At 48.7% G+C, this 22,876-nt stretch overlaps 1 protein-coding gene across 1 annotated transcript in view; it reads right to left on the bottom strand.

The window, feature by feature from the left end:
* The window catches only part of RPL21 (ribosomal protein L21), a 407,337-nt gene extending 402,601 nt beyond the window's left edge, over window positions 1–4,736 (bottom strand). The window contains exon 1 of the mRNA XM_069969850.1: window positions 4,725–4,736. The gene's annotated coding sequence lies outside the window, so the exon portion shown is untranslated. The remainder of the gene's footprint in view (window positions 1–4,724) is intronic.
* Window positions 4,737–22,876: the final 18,140 nt, after the last annotated feature.

Raw genomic sequence — 22,876 nt, 5'->3', positions numbered from 1 at the left:
CCACCATACTAGGCCGCAGCCCAGCCATCCCTATAGGATGGTGGTACTTGCAACAGTGAGGTGGATTCTTCTCTCCCTAAACTTTCCTTCGCCCTGCCCTCTACATTCCCATTCTATACTTGTCATGTCATAGCAATTTATGATATTCTTCATCATACACTTCCTGCAGGCATCAAAAAATATCATGGTTGGCCCGCAACTTTTTTTTTCATCTTGGCCTGCAAATTTTTTTTTTCATCTTGGCCCACTAGTTTTTGAGTTTGCCACCCCTGTTCTAGAACACACATCATATTGTAGACGTCCTGTTGTCTGCACAGAATATTGTGGTGCCGGCGCTCCAGTGACATCACTGGAGCATCGGCGCCAGGACAAGGGGAGTGCGGCCTCTTGTTTCCGCAGGGAAAACCCTTCCTGCGGCCACAAGAGTGAAGAGAAGAGGAGACGCCCGGACTCAAGTGAGTATAAATGTTTGTTTTATTGTGTTATATACTATATGGGAGGGGGAGCACACAGAGGTCTGTTTAACTGGGGGAGCACACATCGGGGGTCTATATAAATGGGGGGAGCACACGGGGGGGGGGCTATATATAACTGGGGAAGCACACGGGGCTATAGACTACTTGGGCTTCACAGAGGGATCTATATACTACTGGGGACAGCACACAGGGGGTCTATATACTAGGGGCAGCAGAATGTGGTCTATATACAACTTGGAGAGCACACAGGCGGTCTATATCCAAGTTGGGGAGCACACGGGGGGCTATATACTACTGGTGGAGCACACAGGGGGTCTATATACTACTGGTGGAGCACACAGGGGTCTATATACTACTGGGGGAACATACAGGGGGTCTATATACTACTGGTGAGGCACACAGGTGGTCTATATACTGCTGGGGGCAGCACACAGGGGGTCTATATATAACTGGGGGAGCACACAGGGGTCTGTATACTACTGGGGCAGCACACAAGGGGTCTATATACTACTGGGGGAACTACACAGAGGGTTTATATACAACTGGAGGATCACACAGGGGTCTATATCCAAGTGGGGGAGCACACAGGAGGTCTGTATCCAAGTGGGGGAGCACACAGGGGGGCTAAATACCCCTGAGGGAGCACACAGGGGGGCTATATACTAGTGGGGGAGCACACAGTGGGTATATACGACTGGGGGCAGCACACAGGGGGTCTATATACAACTGGGGCAGCACACAGGAGGTCTATATACTTTTGGGGGAGCACACGGGGGGCTATATATAACTGAAGGAACACACAGGGGTATATATACTACTGGGGGAAGCACACAAGGGGTATATACTACTGGGGGGCAGGACACAAGGGGTATATACTTATGGGGGCAGCACACGAGGAGTATATATTACTGGCGGTAGTGCACAAGGGGTATATACTACTGGGGGCAGCACACGGCGGTCTATTGTTGTGGAGTGCGTGTTGAGGGGGGGGGGGCCCAGACATAACTTCGCTTGGGGCCCCAGAAATGCCAAGACCGCCCCTGATCATGAAGAAAGCTGCCGTATACATCACAGATCATTTGCCTCCACAGCCTTTGCCTTCTCCATCATTCTTTTGTGTTTTAGTCCAAATGTCTTTTTGCGGAGAAGAAAGCCACAGGTGCTGTGTTATCTCCCAGGGCCGCATACAAAGGAGGCTCTGTACGAGGCCGCTGTATAAGTATGTCTCCCAAATATACACATGCTTGTTATCGTACAAGAGGGTTGTGTCTCATCTTTTTTTTTTAAAGTAACATTTTTTCATATGGTTAATCACTTGTCATCCATAACTGTATGATAACCTATAGGTATAAAGGGAAGATATTTATACCTACTTTAACCCCTTTAACAAATGTAAATTTTAGTTTTTTCCTCCACACAATCTAAGGGACGTATTACACGGGCCGATCACTATAGGAAACGAGCGCCGATCTGCTAGATCGTAAGTCACTTACTGAGCCTATTATACGGCTTGATTATCGTGCAACAAGAGCTGTATACAGTATATCATTATATTTTAATATTTCAGACAATGCCTCATGCAGTGATACCAAAGATGTTCATTCTTTTTTTTACTTTACATGGGAAACAATGAGGTGATATATATATATATTTTTTTTATTTTGACACTTTATATGTCCCCCTAGGGAACCTTCATAAAAGTCATTTGATTGCTAATACTGGTATTGCAATGTGGATCCAGAATTACAGACAAATTTAGGGCCCATAAGTTTCTATGTGCCTGTTCACACATCTGCAGTTTTTGTGGATCCGTGAATAGTCTGTGACCCATGTCGCAAAGAAATTATAACCTGTTGCAGTGTGGACACGCAATTGCTGAGAATGACATTGTCTATAATGTAGTGGTCCTTGAATTGCGTACCACTACAGATGCACAAAGTGCTGTCGGCAATTGCAGGTCCTCAATTTCAGACAGCACTGTGGACATGTGAATATAGTCTTAGGGGACAAACACACTTGCCGTATCCACAGCGAGACCTCTCGCTGCGTATTTGCAGCGAGACTTGCTGCGGATCCCGGTCCTATTGTTTCAATGTTAGACAAAATCATATAACAAAATCTGGAGCGAGCGTATACTGTACCTGTTCCCGCCTCCGGCTTGCTGAAGACTCCGGGAACCGCCGAGGCAAGCCGGAGTCGGGATCAGGTAAAGTATATGCTCCGGCGGCCAGGGGATTAACGGGGCGGGATGGGGCTGCTGCGATTTTGTCTAACATTGAAACAATAGGGCCGGGATCCGCAGCAAGTCTCGCTGCAAATACGTGACGAGAGGTCTCGCTGCGGATCCGGCAAGTGTGTTTGTCCCCTTAGGCTGCATTGACACGTGCGTGGACTGTACTACAGATGTACATCTACATCCATAGTTGTCCGCAATGCTAAGACCTATTCATTGAACAACAGGCGTTTAAATGGGGCTATTCAAACTGCGTAGAACTGGGTCCGTAGAGCTGTCATATACTTTTCATATGTTGCTGCCCATGGTGAAACAGTTCATTCCATACCTACTATTATCGTCTTATCAGTCTCCTTCCCCCAGTTCTGAGCTGCTGCTTTCTGCTGAAGACACAAAAAACTGTGTGAGATTTTCTCTCCCACTCCTCCCCTCTCCCTTTCGAGACAGCTGATGTAAACAAGTCCCTATCTGCAACTTTGTAATCTCGGGAGGGTTAAACACAGTAAATTCATCAGCAACTTGATCTCAGAATAACCCTCCCAGCATTATAAAGAAGCTGCAAAGTTGCAGATACAGCCTGCCAGGGGCCTGGAAAAAAATGTTAGTGTCACCATGGACAGCAACATATGAAAGTTTTTTTTTTGTTTTTTTTTTTTTAATCTTGCTTTTTATTGCATTTAAATAACAATCGACATACCCAATAAAATCTCAAACAAACATAATTTTACATAATTACCCCTTCCCACCCAACATATGAAAAGTTATGTTTGAGCGCAATACATCTTTAGGCTATGTTCACACTACGTAAATTTCAGTCAGTATTGTGGTCTTCATATTGCAACCAAAACCAGGAGTGGATTAAAAACACAGAAAGGATCTGATCACACAATGGTGAAATTGAGTGGATGGCCGCCATATAACAGTAAATAACAGCCATTATTTCAATATAACAGCCGTTGTTTTAAAATAACAGCAAATATTTGCCATTAAATGGCGGCCATCCACTCAATTTCAACATTGTGTGAACAGAGCCTTTCTGTGTATTCAATCCACTCCTGGTTTTGGTTGCAATATGAGAACCACAATACTGATTGAAATATACGTAGTGTGAACCCAGCCTAAAAGTGTCACTGCCGTTAAAATTTTTATTGCAGAAATTAATAGTACAGACGATTTTAAGAAACTTTGTAATTTGGTTTATTAGCCGAAAAATGAATTTTTATCATGAAAAAGCAGTTTGAAGTTCTCCCCCCTGTCTTCATTGTTTTCCTATGGAGAGAAAAAGTAAAGGCAGCAAAACAGGACAACAAAGAGTTAATTTACATTGGACCATGGAGCCATCATTCTCTATGGGCATCGGACTCATCTCAGCGGCGTGCGGGCACAGTTTCAGGCGCTGAAATCTTCGTCCCGGGACCGGCTCCAAGAACGGGACTCATCGAAAAGGATAAGTATCCAGGGGCTGCATGAGGGTGTCGGGCGGGCTCTGTGCCAGCGTCCCCGGTGACAGGTTCCCTTTAAGCAAGCACAGAGAGTAGGTAAAGACCTCCGGCTGCAGAAGTAACCAATTAGCAATTACATTGTGTCGGTGCTAATCGGACACCTAACAGGCGCATGCTACTTGTCATTTGAACATTTAAATGCTTTGCTCACTACAAAAACATGGCCACTTTCTTTCAGAGACAGCCCCTCTTGTCTCCAGCTTGGGCGGGGTTTTTCTGCTCAGTTCCATTGAAGTGAATGTTTCTTAATTGCAAACCGCACCTGAACTGGAGACAAGAGTCGTGTTGTCTCTGGCCATGTTTTTATAGCACTGGATAACCCCTTTAATTGTGGCATTTAAATGGTTAAATGACTGTGCATGGACCAGAATTAGCTCCTGGGTCCCCTCCATACACCCTCTTCCCCTGCCTAGCATGTTATGGGGTCATTTGTGGATCTCATCGGCTAGCTGCGGGACACCTCTTACTGTTATAATATAATATTTGTGGGTATGTCTATTTTCTGTTTTTCCAAAGATGGCGGTGAGGTTAAACCTGTTATAACTATTTAATGCTGGGGGGAGTATGTGTTATTAGAAGTATAGCCACGGGCACAATCCTCTAAAAGCTTACAGCAACTTACTATTCCGCAGTAGAACTACCAGCAGTGAGTCCTTCATCTGTACAGGAGACATTGGTGATGGAGATGAACAGTTAGCAGCACAGCCTTGGGAATATCAGGAAACGCAGACACAGCCGGGGTTGGATATAAAGTGTCCTCTCCTATGGGCCCGTTATGATGAGAAGCTGCAGCGAGAATGAACAGTCAATGTAGACGGAGGAGTAAATCACTAGGTCGGTACTTTTTTTAGGCAGTTGTAATGGGCCAAAGCCCCTGTGTCTGCTGTTGGGTCGATTTACTGTCACCCCTGCAGTGCCTCAACAACAATTAGGGGGTGCCTCACAGTTGCAGAGTTACTGTTATAGACCATCTGATTTATTAAAACTTACATAGATATCTCCTATGAATAAACTCTGGTAAAATGATTATCCAGATTAGATATTAGAACTAAACTTCATTCACTTTGGTTGAACTGAGCTGCAATACCAAACACAAACTAAGGAGACAAGTGGCGCTGTTTCCTGGAAGGAAAAAAAAAGGTTTTTTTTTGTTTTGTTCTTTTTTTAATTATCCTGGATGGCCTTTTTGTTTTATGTGGATGCCATAGAGAAGGATCATAGATCCAAGATATGGTACTGAACCTGGAGTAGAGGATGCTGTACCCAATAGAGACAGTCATACATCTGCTGTATGATGAATCTATTCTAGGTAATGGAAACCGCACCTATGTCAAGATCTAGGACCTCTCTGCTCCCTCCAGCCTGGTTGAAGCAGCCAACGATGGTTGGGAAACCAAAAACAGGTGATCAGGCTATGTTACGTAGTTTGTATAACTCATGGATGTTTATGGAAGTTGCATAAATCACATAGCAGTGTACGTTAAGGAATCATCATAGCTTGTGTTACTATGCTCCTCTATGGGAATTATGTAAACTCTCTGGATGTTTTTGCCTTTCCATCCACCTCTGCCAGCTGAAGCTAGGTCAGAGGGGACCTCACATCCAGGTGGTTTCCAACTTGTATTTACAGTATATAAAACTGAGAAACCACTTCAAATTTGTTCCATTCATGATGATCATCTTTAGGTAGGGCTGTAAGTAGCACATATTAGTGCATTTGTTATCCACCTAAGAGCGAAAAAAATGAAATGCTAGCTGGTCTTACTCACCAAGTCCCCCTAAGTATTTTGAGCTCTCAGGTTTCTCAAAAAGCCAATTTATAACCAAGTTAGGAAACTACATTTCCCATCATGCATCTCCCTGATTGGTCCATTTGTATACTTGCCACCTACCTTTCTTTCCTGCCCACTGCTGGAACATCCATAACACTTACAATATACACAGCTGAGACACAAAGGCAGGTACATATGCCTGCATTTACTGACAGCAAGCAAAGATGGAACTATAGCTTTTCATATTACAGAAACCTAAGCTCAGGGACACATGTAAGTCTATGGAAGTAGCACAGGTGCATAGAGATAATGCAGATATCGTCTCCTGGGAATTAGGTTACCAAGTCAATAGATAGTTTACCTGGCCCCCAGAGAGGAGATCTGTGACTACAAAGGGAGGGGGGAAGAGGGAGCTGAGAGTGGTCAGAGTGGACCCAGAGTAGACTGGATTTTAGACATCCAGAGCAGATAAGAATAAGAACAAGACAGGGAAAGGGTGCAAGATAGGTTATACATGTATATTAGACGAATGGTGGTATTGGGAAGGTGAATTGTTTTTGTTTGTTTTGATTGTTTTGTTTTTGTTACCCGGATAACCCATTTAACAAAATAAAAGCACCCCATAACTATAGGAGTACACAGTTTTTCTATTAATAGAGATTAACGTAACTTGAGCATGCTCAGTCCGTCTTAAACGGAGTCTGCAGCATTTGATTAGCGGTGGCTGCAGAGGTTGGACGCTCCAGATCAGATGGACCCGAACATGCTTGAGTTGTGCTCATCTCTATCCATGAAGTCTATTTCATGCTATGGCGTAATACATGGGGCAGGTATTTAGGCATATTGTAAATCTAGACGTAATGGGGACATCTGTTGTATATGCACATTCCCCTAACTTGGGAAACATTGCTTTCGTACAAGCATGGCATAAAAACACGCAGAAGATTTCATAAACAGGGCTATTAACGGGAGCTGAAACATCGGCCACATCTGTCTCCTTCTCTAAATAAAATAACATTTCAAGGTCTGGATCTCTATAGTGTATTTATGAAAGATGGAAGACGGGAGAACAAACAGGAAGGATGACTTCAGTAACAATAATAAGATAAGCATTAGTATGCCGCTCATGGAAGCTCAATGCTATGAAGGAACCTGCTAGCAAATACAAGGGGGACAGAGAGCATTTAATAGAGGGTGGTTAAAAAGATGGTGCAGAACTATAGGCTCGGTGTTCATGACCAACACAATATAACATTAGGGGGACATTTATCAAACATGGTGTAAAGTGAAACTGGCTCAATCGCCCCTAGCAACCAATCAGATTCCACTTTTTATTCCTCACAGACTCTTTTGAAAATGAAAGTTGGAATCTGGTTGCTAGGGGCAACTGAGCCAGTCTCACTTTACACCATGTTTGATAAATATCCCCCTTAGGGTGGGTTCACACTGAGGAATTCTCGCAGATGAACTCTACGGAATTCCGCCAGCTGTACGCGCTCACGGACACGTGCCTTTCCGCCGGCTCTATAGACACCATTCTATGGGCCGGCTGATTCCGCATTCTGCCAAGAGAACTGACATGTCAATTCTTTCGGCGGAATCTGCCGGCCCATAGAATGGTGTCCATGGAGACGGCGGAAAGGCGCGCGTACAGCCGGCGGAATTCCGCGGAGTTTATCCGTGAGAATTCCTCAGTGAGAACCCACCCTTAGTGTTAAGAGGACTTGCTGAACTGTTTAGGTTTGGCAACGTTCTTCAAACCCAAACACTCGGCATTTGACTCTTGGCAGCCAGAGTCCAATGTCTATGGCTGTATCCATAGGACTCCCTAGGGTGGCATCTAACTACTCCAGACTCCAGGAGTCGAATGTAGATTGTCGAGGTTCAGAGAATGTTGCATTACACACTATCCAAGTTTTATCTGTACACTGCAAGTGGTGAAAGGGATTTCCACTGGTGACAAGGCCGATATCCAGGTGGTAGTCCAGTTCTTTCCAGACATGTGGCAGCCTATCCTCGGATAGGGACCCCACTGTTCCTGTGATGCGTTATCTCATGTTGTTTTGTTCCTTGGAGTAGATACACTGATTCCTTGATTTAGACCAACAGAATGAAGATGGAGGATGCTAGACTTGGCAATTCTGGAGGCTGGCGCAATATGGTGTATTGTTATTTTTCTTGCAGGGTGGCAAACTTTGCACACTGGGGCCCCTGGCCAAAAGACTGTTCAGGAAACTGCAATAGAATGGGTTGGCACTGCAGTTCTCTGCACAGCTAAATAGACAGGGCCACTGCGTCGGGGAAAAACACTAAAGGGGACACAGCACTGCATCCCCTTCATTGTTATTATTTGCTGGGGGTCACAGAATTCAGACACCAATGAATCAGCACTTGTGCTATGTCCCCTTTATTCTTATCGGTGATGGTCCCAGAGTTTTCTACTGTTCTTCTTTCATAAGGTCAACTATGTCTATAGGAATATAGATATAAGAGCTGCATAGCATAAGATGCAGCTTAGTATTTGCTATGTGGAGTCCTGGGAGGCACAGAACATTTAGCACCAGGTACCATAGCTGAGACAAGGGACGGGGAGAGTTGGCAGCCGTCCAGGGCACCATTAATCAGTTTTACCTTCGCTTCATATATAGTGTGGCCGAACCGTTCGGGTTAGACAACATTATCTGCCTATGGCTGTATTCATGTTTTCCAGGACTTCCTAGGGCGTCATCCAACCTGCCCGCCGCAGGTAGTCAAACTCAGAGCCTTCAGGTTTGGAGAACGTTGCTGAACCGGAGCCGTTCATCCTCTGTGCTCAACACCAGTCATATAGATACACACAGACTGTATACAACTGTGTATGCATATCCAAATGTTCAAGACATAGCATACATGCCCACGAGAGACATTCACGCATGTAACTGGGTAGATCCAGCGATGCTGAATGGTTACAAGACAGCAGAAGTGGACTTCACCTGTAGCAGTCGCCTTTCCTGGGTCCTAACAGTGTATCCCAGTGCTCAGACACCCAAGGAATTACAGCAGGGGGGATTATGACAGTCACAAGAAAAATTTTAAAAGCATGTTTCAATGCTGGCAGGTAAAAATAACAAGAATAACAACTGACTAATAGACAACAAGAGCCAAATGATGATGAATAGATAGTGAAACAAACAAGTCATGATGACGGAAATTAGGAAATGAAGATGAACAGAGGCAAACTTCAATGATTGATCCCTGCTAGCTATCCCTAATCTTTCCTAGACATATCCCCGAACAATAAACTAACACCAGACACCACTGCCACCAAGCTACGAAAAAACTACAAGCCCTATTCATAAGTCCATAGTGTGGCCCTTAATTGGGGACCGCACTACAAATGTGCATCCGTAGTTGTCCTCAAACTATGGACCACTGCATAGACTATAGTGATCCATGCTGCACTAGGACCTGACGTTTTTTTACCGGCATTTATCATGGCCCATACGCACATATGGGCTTGTCAATAGGGCCATTCAAATGTATAGGTCCTGCAATTGTGGACAGAACTACGAATGTGTGTACAAGGCCTAAGACTAAAGGCACTAGAAACACACACAAGAAATTCTGTAAGTACCTAGAGCATGCAGTCATGGCCAAAAGTTTTGAGAATGATACAAATATTAATTTTTACAAAGTCTACTGCTTCAGTTTTTAAAATGGCAATTTGCATATACTCCAGAATGATATAAAGAGTGATCAGCTTAACAGCAATTACTTGCAAAGTCAATATTTGCCTAGAAAATGAACTTTATCCCCCAAAACACATTTCAACATCATTGCAGACCTGCCTTAAAAGGACCAGCTAACATCGTTTCATTGATTGCTCCATTAACACAGGTGTGGGTGTTGATGAGGACAGGGCTGGAGATCAATCTGTCATGATTAAGTAAGAATGACACCACTGGACATTTTAAAAGGAGGCTGCTGCTTGGCATCATTGTTTCTCCTCTGTTAACCATGGTTATCTCTAAAGAAACACTTGCAGTCATCATTGCATTGCACAAAAACGGCCTAACAGGGAAGAGCATCGCAGCTAGAAAGATTGCACCTCAGTCAACAATCTATAGCATCATCAAGAACTTCAAGGAGAGAAGTTCCATTGTTGCCAAAAAGGCTCCAGGGCGCCCAAGAAAGACCAGCGTCTCTTAAAAGTGTTTTAGCTGTGGGATCGGGCTACCAGCAGTGCAGAGCTTCCTCAGGAATGGCAGCAGGCAGGTGTGAGTGCATCTGCACGCACTGTGAGGTGGAGACTCTTGGAGCAAGGCCTGGTCTCAAGGAGGGCAGCAAAGAAGCCACTTCTCTCCAGAAAAAACATCGGACAGACTGATATTCTGCAAAAGGTACAGGGAGTGGACTGCTTAAGACTGGGGTAAATTCATTTTCTCTGATGAATCCCCTTTCCGATTGTTTGGGACATCTGGAAAACAGCTTATTCGGAGAAGACGAGGTGAGCGCTATCACCAGTCTTGTCTCATGCCAACTATAAAGCATCCTGGAACCATTCATGTGTGGGGTTGCTTCTCAGCCAAGGGAATTGGCTCTCTCACAGTCTTGCCTAAAAACACAGCCATGAATAAAGAATGGTACCAGAATGTCCTCCAAGAGCAACTTCTCCCAACCGTCCAAGAGCAGTTTAGCAATCAACAATCCCTTTTCCAGCATGATGGAGCACCTTGCCATAAAGCACAGGTGATAACTAAATGGCTCAGGGAACAAAACATAGAGATTTTGGCTCCATGGCCTGGAAACTCCCCAGATCTTAATCCCATTGAGAACTTGCGGTCAATCATCAAGAGACGGGTGGACAAAAAAAACCCCAACAAATTCTGACAAAATGCAAGCATTGATTGTGCAAGAATGGACTGCTATCAGTCAGGGATTTGGCCCAGAAGTTGATTGAGAGCATGCCAGGGAGAATTGCAGAGGTCCTAAAGAAGAAGGGTCAACATTGCAAATATTCAACTCTGCAGTGTTCTTTTGCATATTTGATTTCCCAGGGGGCAATGTTCTAGAATACACTGACGTTGAGACACGTGATGGTGTCTGCGGTGTTTTGGTTGATCTCCCTGAGGTCCAACCAGCGTCCTTTTGCAAACATTGCAAATATTGACTTGCTGCATTAACTCATTCTAACTGTCAATATAAGCTTTTGTTACTCATAATATGATTGCTATTATATTTCTGTATGTGATAAAAACATCTGACAAACACACATAAAAACCAGAGGGCAGCGGATCATGTGAAAATATAATATTTGTGTCATTCTCAAAACTTTTGGTTATGACTGTACATACAGAGCTAATCCAGGGTCAGACTGGCCCTCCACAGTGCCGGACAATTCTCCAGTAGTGCCAGACGTGGACATAATAACTGGCCACTTGCCACTAGAGTCTTTCTTTACATGGTACATGGTCTGCAAAAATGGATGAGGGTACCAGAACCATTTCTTTTAGTTTGCTGAAAGAGCCCATGTCTGACAGTAGATATTAATATATTCCTGTTTTGAACATTTAGGTTTTTTCTCACTATAGTAAGTAGTGGTACATCACTAGGGTCTGTTATTACTTACTGATCGGTGGCAGGACCCCAACCAATGCTTACCATTAGAGATGACTAAAGCAGATTCCTTTTGCTTTGTACGAAGCAAAACTAATCTGCGTTAATATCCTTCAGACTGCTAACTCCGTGCAGAGGGAGAACAACCTGGAAAATACCTCGAAAACATGGTGGTCCCTGGGCAGTATCCTCCTGCAAAAGTAAAAACGAATCTGCTTCATTCTTCTCTACTCACAATGAAGTAGTAGCATGGGGTTATGTTGGAGATCCCTGTATAGCGGGTGTATCAAAATGCCATAAGACCCAAAATGCTGTGTCCCACCATGGGCGTTTTGTGTTTCCACACCCGTCACAAAAGCCTTTTCTCAAAGTTAAGTGGTGATAAAGGTAGTTTGTGTATTTCTCCACAAGATGTCAGTGTTTCATATGTAAGCTCATAGGTAGTGCACAACTGTATAGAACAAAGGGTTACTGTCTCTATTATATGATGTACTTCTATTGACCAATGGAGATACTTTTCCTTTCTAGCCTATCACTCTCCTTCTCTTCTTTGCAAACATTCCTTTCCACCACTCACAGGGTCTTTTACACATCCCTGTAGGAAGTAGTCACTTGGTGGGAGGACGTGTAGCGTCGGTTAGTGAGTCTTATCTGGTTTTTCGTGGGAGAAGGACACACAAAGCAGACGTCCCCGCTGTAGCCGAGCCAGGGCCTTGATTTGCCAGGACTCTTGTCCGGGACAGTCTCAGCCTAGTCCAAGACATGTGTATGAAGCAGCCAGAGACACTCCGTTTGTCCAGTATTTCTATTATATCTATTATGCAGTGCTAGATACTAAAAAGGGAGAAAATCGGGGATCATCTCAGCCACACCGAAAAACCACTCTACAAAGTGCAGGGCAGAATCCTAGTCTACAGAGAAACTAGCCTCAATAGGACAAAGCAACCAAAGGGTCTATGTATCCTATCTAGCAGTGCAGACACCGGGGAACCTCGTACACTTAGTTTCGCCCAGGTAACCACGACTGGGGCTTGTGTCACCCTATTAGGACGGTATTCTTCTAAAGTTCTGGCAGAGCACAGTACTACTTTGGGTTGGGACTCCCTTGACATACTCCTTTCCTCTACGTTGAAGCTCTACAATCACCGCTATATCTACTTCTACTATATTCAGCACTTACAAGTATCTCTTAGCACAGATCCACTGAAGCACTAAAGTCTGTATCAAGATTATCTATCTACTGTCAAAGTGTTTATATTGTCCAGAGACTATACAGTAAATGTGTTCTATTTATTTTACTGGGACTCAGTCTTCCTTAAAGAGAACCAATCGCCTAAAATTAACTGTCCCTATAATAAAAGTTTCTCTCTCCCTAAGTCTATTCCTGAAGATACAGACTGCATTTACAGTCTGTATCTTATACTGTACCCAATCCTGTATAGCGGTGTAAGTATTGCTGGGCGCCGCCATCTTGATGACGTCACTTGCGTTCCAGCGGTGCGTTCCAGCAGTGGAACGCAACTGACGTCATGAAGATGGCGGTGCCCGGGAATACTGCACCGCTATACAGGATTAGGTAAAGTATAAGATACAGACTGCAAAGGCAGTCTCTATCTCCATAAAGTCGACTTATAAAGATACAGACTGCCTGTGCAGTCTGTATCTTATACTTTACCTAATCCTATGTAGCAGTGTAGTGAGCCGGGCGTCATCTTGATGACTGGAACGCACCGCTGGAACGCAAATGACGTCATCAAGATGGCGCCCGGCATTACTGCACCGCTACAAAGGAGTAGGTAAAGTAAAAGATACAGACTGCAAAGGCAGTCTGTATCTCCATAAAGTCTACTTATAAAGATACAGACTGCCTTTGCAGATATACAGATACTGTATAGCGCGAGATCACTGTGTATTTACAGAGCGGTGGGCAAGGGCTCATAGGAGCTCTTCCTGCCGCTCTGCATGCCGGGAGCTTCCTGTCACGCGCCGGCTCTTTTGAAAAGAGCCGGCGCGTGACAGTGAAGAGAGACATGAATAAATTAAAAATGCGGACAGAAAATTAATTAATTCTATTTACAAATGTTAATAAAAAAGTAATTTAAATAGAATTAAGGAATAAAAAAAAAAAAAAAAATCTTCCGTGATTGGTTCTCTTTAAATCAGTCCAAGCACCTATACACAACCGCTATACACCTTGGGTCATTTTTCCTCTTTCTAAGGGTGGCAGTACAGATAGTCCGGGTGGGTCAATTGCCACTCAGGACTACCGTGACAAGAGCCCAAGGGACCCATCACATCCCGGCAGGTCACCGACCATTTTAGCGGGATACAGCCAGCCACAACACCTGTGTGCTGGACTAGCACTGGCATCACAACACTACCAACTTTGGCTTAGCTGTATCAAGCAACACCACACCTAGAAGTCAGACCCCCAATGATTATAATTTTTTTGTATATGCTTGTGATTTACCATAACATTATAAACTGGAAATACCCCTTTTATTATTTGTTCTAGGTAAACTGAATGATATACTGTGTGTGTATATATATATATATATATATATATATATATATATATACACATATATATTAAACGCTATAACAATAACTATCATATCCTCACAATAAACACCAATAAAAATAGGCACTGGGAAGGCAATGGGAAGAAAAAAAAACATATTTAGGCTATGTTCCCACACAGTATTTTTGCAGTATTTTGTAACCAAAACCAGGAGTGGATTGAAAACACAGAAAGGCTGTGCCCACACGCTGTTGAACTATAGCGGCTGTTATTTTAGAACATTGCTGTTGTTTTAAAATAACGGCAATTATTTGCCATTAAATGGCGGCCACCCGCTCAATTTCAAAAGTGTGTGAACATGGCCTTTCTGTGTTTTTAATCCACTCCTGGTTTTGGTTGCAAAATATTGAACAAACATTCTGTGTGTGAACATAGCCTAAAACTGAACAAAGAAGTGCAAAGAAGAAGGCAGACCCTGGCAATGGCAGACCCCTGTAAGGCAATGCTAACAAAAGAAACACTTATCTGATATATTATCAGACTATATATTCTTCTTGATGGGCCCTAATATAAATCAGAGCACAATTTTATAGCTTCACTGCAGATATTTAGGAAGAGACATAAATACACAGGGACACACAAGAAACCCAGTGGAGTCTGACTTAATATTCTGAGACACTGCATCTCCCCTCTGTTTACAACTCATGGCGGTCTCGTGGGATCATCGGTGCACTCAGTCAGTGCTCCGACATGCCCGATAAGCATCAATAATCCCCCTAGTGACTGCATTTCTGTCTGCAATCATATCTATGACACCGAGATAAACAGCAAGGCAGCGTTCTGTATGTGATGACTGTGACAGATGACTGGATACTCAACGGCAATCAACGTGAGGTCGACGAGAGGGTGATTGCCGCCTGATTTAACTCCACAAATATAAAGTCCTGTAGAATGTCTGCTATAGAACAGTGCACAAAGTGGCTTCTAGATTCATGGCTGGAAAAAGAAGTCACTTTTGTTGCAATGTCAGGATGGGGTGACACAATAAAGTGCAGGATTAAAAAAACAATCCTTGTCTAAGGGCTGTGCTTAGTATTGTAGATCATCCCTGTTTACTCTGCAATCCAAGACATCCCCTTTAGGTATAAACCCACACACCGTATATGCAGCGTATTGACATGGGGAAAACTGATCTCCCTGCCGTAGCCTTGACCCTCCCGATTTACTCACAAAAGAGAGCCTCCCCCGCCCTCCAACCAACCCCTCCCACAATGAAACACGTTACACCTGTTTCTTTGGAAAATATATGGCCACAGCAGCCAATGTTTATTAACATAAATAACATCAAACATGAACAATCAATCCAACATACCATATCAACCTAATATGTTATCTAACTATTTATCCCAACACAGGAAGAAGGGGGTCCTTGAGGCTAAAAATCCTACGGGTACGAACCGGCCATCCTCCTCTTCTTATGTCCTCCGCCCCCAGCCGGTTACCTCAGGCTCAAGGGCCCTCCGTTCCTCAATCACCACTGGCCGATTCCTTCCCAACTCCACCAACTACTCCCCGGGACACCACCCAGACAGGAGCCCATACCCCTCACCATTATCCGTGAGCCACCTGTTAAAGTGGGGGTGCATTCTTATTATGTGCTCCCCCCATAATAGTAACCAACCCCAAGGACCCCCTACCCCGCCAACCCAGCTGCTATGACATACAACCCTTCCCAACCCCTGATGCAACCGGAAAAAAACCCCAACAAAACTTAGGGAGGGAGGGTGGGACTCTTTGCTGCCTGCTCCACTCGTGGCTGCACGTGTTGAACAGAGGAGGGGTTTTATATCCCCTCCCCTGCTCAACCGCCCCCACTCCCCCTCCCTCTTCCTTCCTCCTGCCCCCTTATTTTTAACCCCTTCCCGACAGTTTCCCTGTCATGCCGGCCTCCCTCCAACTTCGTCTTCGTCCGGCCTCTCTTGACATGGGGAAAACTGATCTCCCTGCCGTAGCCTTGACCCTCCCGATTTACTCACAAAAGAGAGCCTCCCCCGCCCTCCAACCAACCCCTCCCACAATGAAACACGTTACACCTGTTTCTTTGGAAAATATATGGCCACAGCAGCCAATGTTTATTAACATAAATAACATCAAACATGAACAATCAATCCAACATACCATATCAACCTAATATGTTATCTAACTATTTATCCCAACACAGGAAGAAGGGGGTCCTTGAGGCTAAAAATCCTACGGGTACGAACCGGCCATCCTCCTCTTCTTATGTCCTCCGCCCCCAGCCGGTTACCTCAGGCTCAAGGGCCCTCCGTTCCTCAATCACCACTGGCCGATTCCTTCCCAACTCCACCAACTACTCCCCGGGACACCACCCAGACAGGAGCCCATACCCCTCACCATTATCCGTGAGCCACCTGTTAAAGTGGGGGTGCATTCTTATTATGTGCTCCCCCCATAATAGTAACCAACCCCAAGCACCCCCTACCCCGCCACCGCGCGCACACTTGACACCTTAAGTGTGCAAGCCCCTCCACAAACCAATAGCCCTCTCAATGCCCTCTTGCAGCCCTAGCGCCCACAAGTCCATGCCAATGGCGTTCAGATGTACGCCATCCCCCAGCCAATAATTACCCGTAGTATTCTCCAGGTCCCGGTGGCGCACCGCCACCCCTCCGTTACGAGCTACAAACGCAGCCACCGCCCTATTGACCTTCACCCGAGCGCGATTGAGGCGCTCCACCGACCTCGCCACCTGCCACGACTTCCGGGGAACTATGTCCGACCATACAACCAACACGTCCGGGAATGTCCGCCAAAGCCGCAGCAAGTCATACCGAATATCCTTGACCAATTCCCGGAAGGGGCGTCGCCCCAGGTCGTTACCCCCTAAATGGACCACCAACACATCCGGCGGTCTATCAAGGCGAGCAAATCTATGCAAATCAGGGAGGAGCCGATTCCACACCATGCCACCTACCCCTAGCCACCGCAACACCACCTCCGACCTGGAGAATCCCAGCTGTCGTCCCTCCGGACGAACCGCGGCCCGTTGAGCCCCCCGACTGACATATGAATGCCCCATGATCCACACTAATCGGGGGCCGGCACCTAAAGATCCGAGAGAAACAAAACAAACAAGAGAGGGAGAACCATTAAATACCAGAACACAGTCCTCACCACAACTGCAATCCCCCCCCCCCCCCACCCCCTAATAGCCCTCACCACCAAAAAAACCTGCTCAACCGGTGCCGGCCCCCCCCCCCCCAGTTCTTACCCGACCGCCTTACACCAAGTGAGGCCGAACATAGGACCGATAGCGCCCCGACTTCCAGCGCCCTATGCGCTGCACCGCCTCTGCCCCCAAGCCCCTACCAGCCGCCTCCGTGGCCGCCCCGATTCGGAACGAATGCGGCGCAAAAGCCGAGCTATCCACCCCCAGGGCCTCCAATCCACGGCGAAAAATCGCCGTGAACTGGTACCGCGACAAAAACGACCCATCACCATGCCGCAGTAGCGGGCCCGCCTGAGTCCCCCTGAACACCAAGAAACGCTCCAGACACAGCACCGGGCACATCACTGCCCCTCGGACCTCCTTCAACTGCACATCTCGCCCCCTACCCTCCTGATCCGTCTTGGACCGGCGCAAGCGAAAAACCACCCCACCTGGCTCCTGTCTTACATCTTCCCGCAGCAAACCCCCGGCCCGCTTGGCCGACGGGGACACCAGCTCCCCTACCCTCAAGGCCCCAAAAAACGCCCACGAATATGCCAACCTAAACAGCGCCACTTCCAACTCTGAGCTACATAAACCGACCAAAGCATCGCCCAAACGTTCCAACAATCGAAACGACACCGGCCTCCTCGTATCAGGCCGCGCCTTACCCCTCCTGAACCCCTTCAGGGCCTGACGGACCATAAAATCCTTCGTAGGATCTTGATGCCCCCTCAACTTGAAACCGAAAGCCAGAGCCGCCACCATGCGATTCACCCGCGACACTGACCAGCCCGCCGCTGAAGCACAACCCAACCAGGCCAGCACTGCCAGCACCCGGTCTCCATCCGTCTGCACTACACCCCATCCTCTCTCCCACTCCGTCCACTCCTCCCACGCTGCCGAATAAGCCGACCATGTGTTCCTAGCCAGAGAAGCTCGCACCAGCTCCCCCGCCGACCTCAAACCAACCGCCAAAGATGCTCCGGGCAGGCGATCCCCTCCGCGGCGGCCTCTGGAACCAACGACCGGAAACGCTCCCACTCCTGGCGAGAAAGAGAATCGGCCACTGAGTTATTGATTCCCGGCACATGAACCGCCACCACCCACGAATTGAGAGCTAAACAGCGCAGCACCAAATGCCGAAGCAGCCGCACCACCGGGGGAGAAGAAGCCGAACCTGAATTAATCGCCGAGACCACTGCCATATTGTCGCAATGAATGCGTACCTTTCTGTCCCGAAACTTGTCCCCCCAAACCACCACCGCCACCACTATGGGGAACAACTCCAGAAGAGCCAGATTCCGCACCAACCCCGACTCGTGCCACGCCCGTGGCCATTCCCCCGCGCACCACTGTCCCTGGCAATAGGCCCCGTAACCGACACTCCCCGCCGCATCCGTATAGAGCTCCCAGTCGAAGCTGTCCACCACGGGCGCCATGACCAACGATCTCCCGTTGTAGGTCTCCAAAAAGGAGGCCCACACCGCCAGATCCTCCCTCAGGTCGCTTGTCAGCCTGACGAAGTGCCGAGGCGAACGAACCCCCGCCGTTGCCCCCGCCAAACGCCTGCAAAACACCCTCCCCATGGGCATTATTCTACAGGCAAAATTCAATTTTCCAAGCAACGACTGGAGAGCCTGCAACTGGATCTTTTTTGCCCCCCGAGCCCTGTCCACCTCCCATTTAAGCGCCACCAGCTTGTCCTCAGGCAACCTGCACTCCATCCGGACGGAATCAATCGTGATTCCAAGAAACTTGAGAACAGTCGCCGGCCCCTCCGTTTTGTCCAGCGCCAATGGAACCCCAAAATGGCCCGAAAGCCACTCCATGGTTCCCAACAAGGTACGGCAAATGTGCGACCCGGGCGGACCCAAGAACAGGAAATCATCGAGATAATGAATAACTGAGCTTACGCCCGCCAAGTCCCGAATCGCCCACTCCAAGAAAGAGCTAAAAGCCTCGAAATAGGCACATGATAGAGAGCACCCCATCGGAAGGCACCGGTCAATAAAGAACGAGCCCTCCCAGTGGCAACCCAGCAGCCTCATGCTTTCCGGGCGGACGGGGAGAAGGCGAAAAGCGGATTCAATGTCCGTCTTTGCCATCAAAGCACCCATCCCATACGACTGCACCCAAGCCACCGCCGCATCAAATGAGGTGTAAACGACCGAACACAGATCCGGATCTATGCCGGCGTTGACAGATAGACCCTGCGGATGCGACAGGTGATGAATGAGCCGAAACTTATTCGGCTCTTTCTTGGGGACAACCCCCAACGGTGACACAACCAAATCCGGGAGGGGAGAAGCAGAAAAAGGCCCAGCCATCCTGCCCAGAGCTACCTCCTTGGCCAACTTCTCCGACACCACGCCGGGGAACTGATAAGCCGACCGGAGGTTACGGAGCGAAAAGGGGACCACATAGGGAGGGGAGGGGATGACAAAACCTGTGGTGAAACCCTCAGTGAGCAGAGCCGCCTTGGCCCTGTCCGGGTAACGTTCTAGAAAGGGGCGCATCGCGCCCACCTTCACCGGCGTCTCCCCCCGAGCCAAAACCACCTGCTCCCCGACTCTTACCCTTCCTATAGCACCGAGCCGTTCCGTGAGAGGTGCCCCCGCAAGACCCGCACGCGTGCTTGAATTTGCAGGCCGTCCCGTATTTACATTGGCCGTCGTTGAACTGCCAACACAACCCGGCCTTGCCCCCCCCAACGTGAGAGCCTTGACCTGCGGAAAAGGACTGGCCGGAAGACCCGGCCCCACCTGGAAAGGACTGGCCAAGCCTGGCTGGCCCCATGACCCGCAGCCATAGCCCAATGTCCTTCTGATCCCACTTTATGGTGGGACGAACCGCCTTCCGTTGCCGAAACTGCTCGTCATACCGGAGCCACGACTGTCCGCCATAGACCCGGTATGCCTCCCCGATAGAATCCATGTAACAAAAAAGGCCCGAGCAATTATCGGGCGCCTTTTCGCCTATGACACTGGCCAAAATGGCAAACGCCTGCAGCCAATTCGAAAACGTTTGGGGGATGAGGCGCCACCGGCGCTTCTCCTCCTCCTCCTTCTTGAGCTCGAATCGCTTCCCTTTGTCCAAGTTGAACTTCTCAAGCGGGAGCAGGGAGAAAATCTCCACATACTCGTCCCGCCAAATCCGTTCCCGAACCTCCTGTTTTAAATGCGCCCCTAAAGGCCCCTCAAAACAGACATAAACCTCCCCTCGCGCCCTATCATCCAGCCGCACCCAGTCCACCTCTTTATCCTTCTCTGTCTGCACCGCAGCCGCAACTCTACTAGCACCAGCCCCTGCCGCCCCTGGCGCTGCGGGCGCCGCGCCAACCCAGGCCGCCACCGGGGACGGAGCCGTCCCCACACCAGCTGTACCCCCCGCCACCAACTGCCGCAAACCCTCCAAGAACTCCTGCCAGCCGGCCCCCGGGCCTACTCCGTGCCCCCCAACACCCCCTGCCTGACCACTGAAACCCCTTTCACCCCCGACCCCCCTGGCCACCCCACTGAGCCCAGACACAGAAGACAAAACAGAGAACAACTCACCAGGCTGCCCGGGAGCTGTGGGCCCGACAGCCGGAGGGTCCAGATCCAGACGCTGAGGGACCGCCACGGAAGCAGGGCCCGGACTGGCCACCAAGCCCCGACTGGGCACCGGACTCTCATTGGAGGCAGGATCGCCAAGGGAGGCAGAGGCAGGAGCCCACAGGCCCCCCCCGCTGAGGCACCGCTGGAAGGCCGGGAAACTGCAGACCGCAGAGGAGTACTGGGACGGCCGCCGCTGATGACGTCATCGCTCCTGCGCCCGGCCGCCGGCTGCGACCGGCGCGAAGCCCCACGTGACCTCTGCTGGCGACCAGGTAAACTGCCCGGCACCCCGACCGGAACATCGCCGGGGGAGCCGGCCGACACCGGAGCCAACTGCCGACTGGCCGCAGGGAGGGGGGCCGGGGCCCCGGACCTCCTCCTCCCCCGGTCCGCTGAGCCCGACCGCGCTGGCGGATTCCCCTCAGACCGGGACCCCCGGCCCGAGGATGTAGGAGGGGGAACCCGGCCTGGAGGGTCCCCGGAGGGGCTCCTGCGCCGTCGCCGAGCCCGAGGAGGGGAGCCAGGACTTAACCGGACAGGGGGCCGAGCACGCCGGGAGCTGCGCTGTCGCTGTGGGGGCGGGGGTGGCGACTCTACCTCAGGGAACAGCTCCGCCGACGTGCCCGCCGATTCTGGGGAGGCCTCCCCCGACATGCCAGGGCCGTCCGACCTGGGGGAGAGGCCCGAAGCAGGAGCCGCAGCCGAGACCTCTAGGATGGAGTGTACCTGGCTGTCCAGCCAGGCCCGGTCCTCTACTGTCGCCGCCACTTCTCTCAGCCGCCGCAGCAGCTCCTCCACCGTCAGTGACATTGTAAGCTGATGGTCTTCTCGTGCCTAACTCCTCACTCTTTGCTGCCTGCTCCACTCGTGGCTGCACGTGTTGAACAGAGGAGGGGTTTTATATCCCCTCCCCTGCTCAACCGCCCCCACTCCCCCTCCCTCTTCCTTCCTCCTGCCCCCTTATTTTTAACCCCTTCCCGACAGTTTCCCTGTCATGCCGGCCTCCCTCCAACTTCGTCTTCGTCCGGCCTCTCTTTACTGCTGCGATACGCAGCAAACTCGCAGCAAACTCGCAGCAAAATCGCAGCAGATTAGATCTAAATAACTGAACACAGCATCAAATCTGTACCAACAAATCTGCTGCGTATTTGTTGCATATCTGCTGCATATACGGTGTGTGGGTTTATACCCTTAGTCATTTGAAACTTTTCCCTATCACTCTATCAGCAATTTGTGGCCAGGAACTAGAGGAACTTAAAGGGGAACTCTGGTTAAGAAAGATTTAAAGGACAACTCCGGCGAAATTTTTTTTTGGCTTATTTAACACACATTACAAAGTTATATAACTTTGTAATGTGGTTAAATACCCGGTCTGGCCCCCTTCCCCCACTTTCCGACCCCCGACCCCCCACCCCGGAAGTTAAAGAATGTATACATTACCTATTACGGTCGTCACAGTCCTCTTCTCTGGTGTCGGGTGACATCAGAGCTGGGGGGCGGTCCGGGTCTTCTTCCTCTTCGGCGTCTTCATTGAGAGTGAATGGGAGAGAAAAGGCTGCTGGTGCACATGCGCACCAGCAGCCTTTTCATTGGCTGGAGCGCATCACATGGCTTCCAGCTTGCTCAGCCCTGATTGGCTGAGCTTGCTGGAAGCCATGTGATGCGCTCCAGCCAATGAAAAGGCTGCCGGTGTGCAAGCGCACTGGCAGCCTTTTCTCTCTCATGGACCCGGAAGCAAGAGACATCGCTGGACGGCGGACGCAGGTGACGGTGAGGCGGACGGCGGGCGAATGGAGTGGCGATTGTCACCGGAGGGATGGTGAGTATGGTGTCTGTGTGTGTCTGTGTTTTTTTTTTTTGGGGGGGTCTCGCCGGAGTTGTCCTTTAACCCTGTTCAATCCCCACTCGCTACTTTGTAATATGTTTCTATTACATGAATTGGGGCGTTT

This window comes from Dendropsophus ebraccatus, chromosome 5 (genome assembly GCF_027789765.1).
Source record: "Dendropsophus ebraccatus isolate aDenEbr1 chromosome 5, aDenEbr1.pat, whole genome shotgun sequence".
In the NCBI taxonomy this organism is placed as follows: domain Eukaryota; kingdom Metazoa; phylum Chordata; class Amphibia; order Anura; family Hylidae; genus Dendropsophus; species Dendropsophus ebraccatus.
This window is presented reverse-complemented; position numbering and strand designations above follow the sequence as displayed.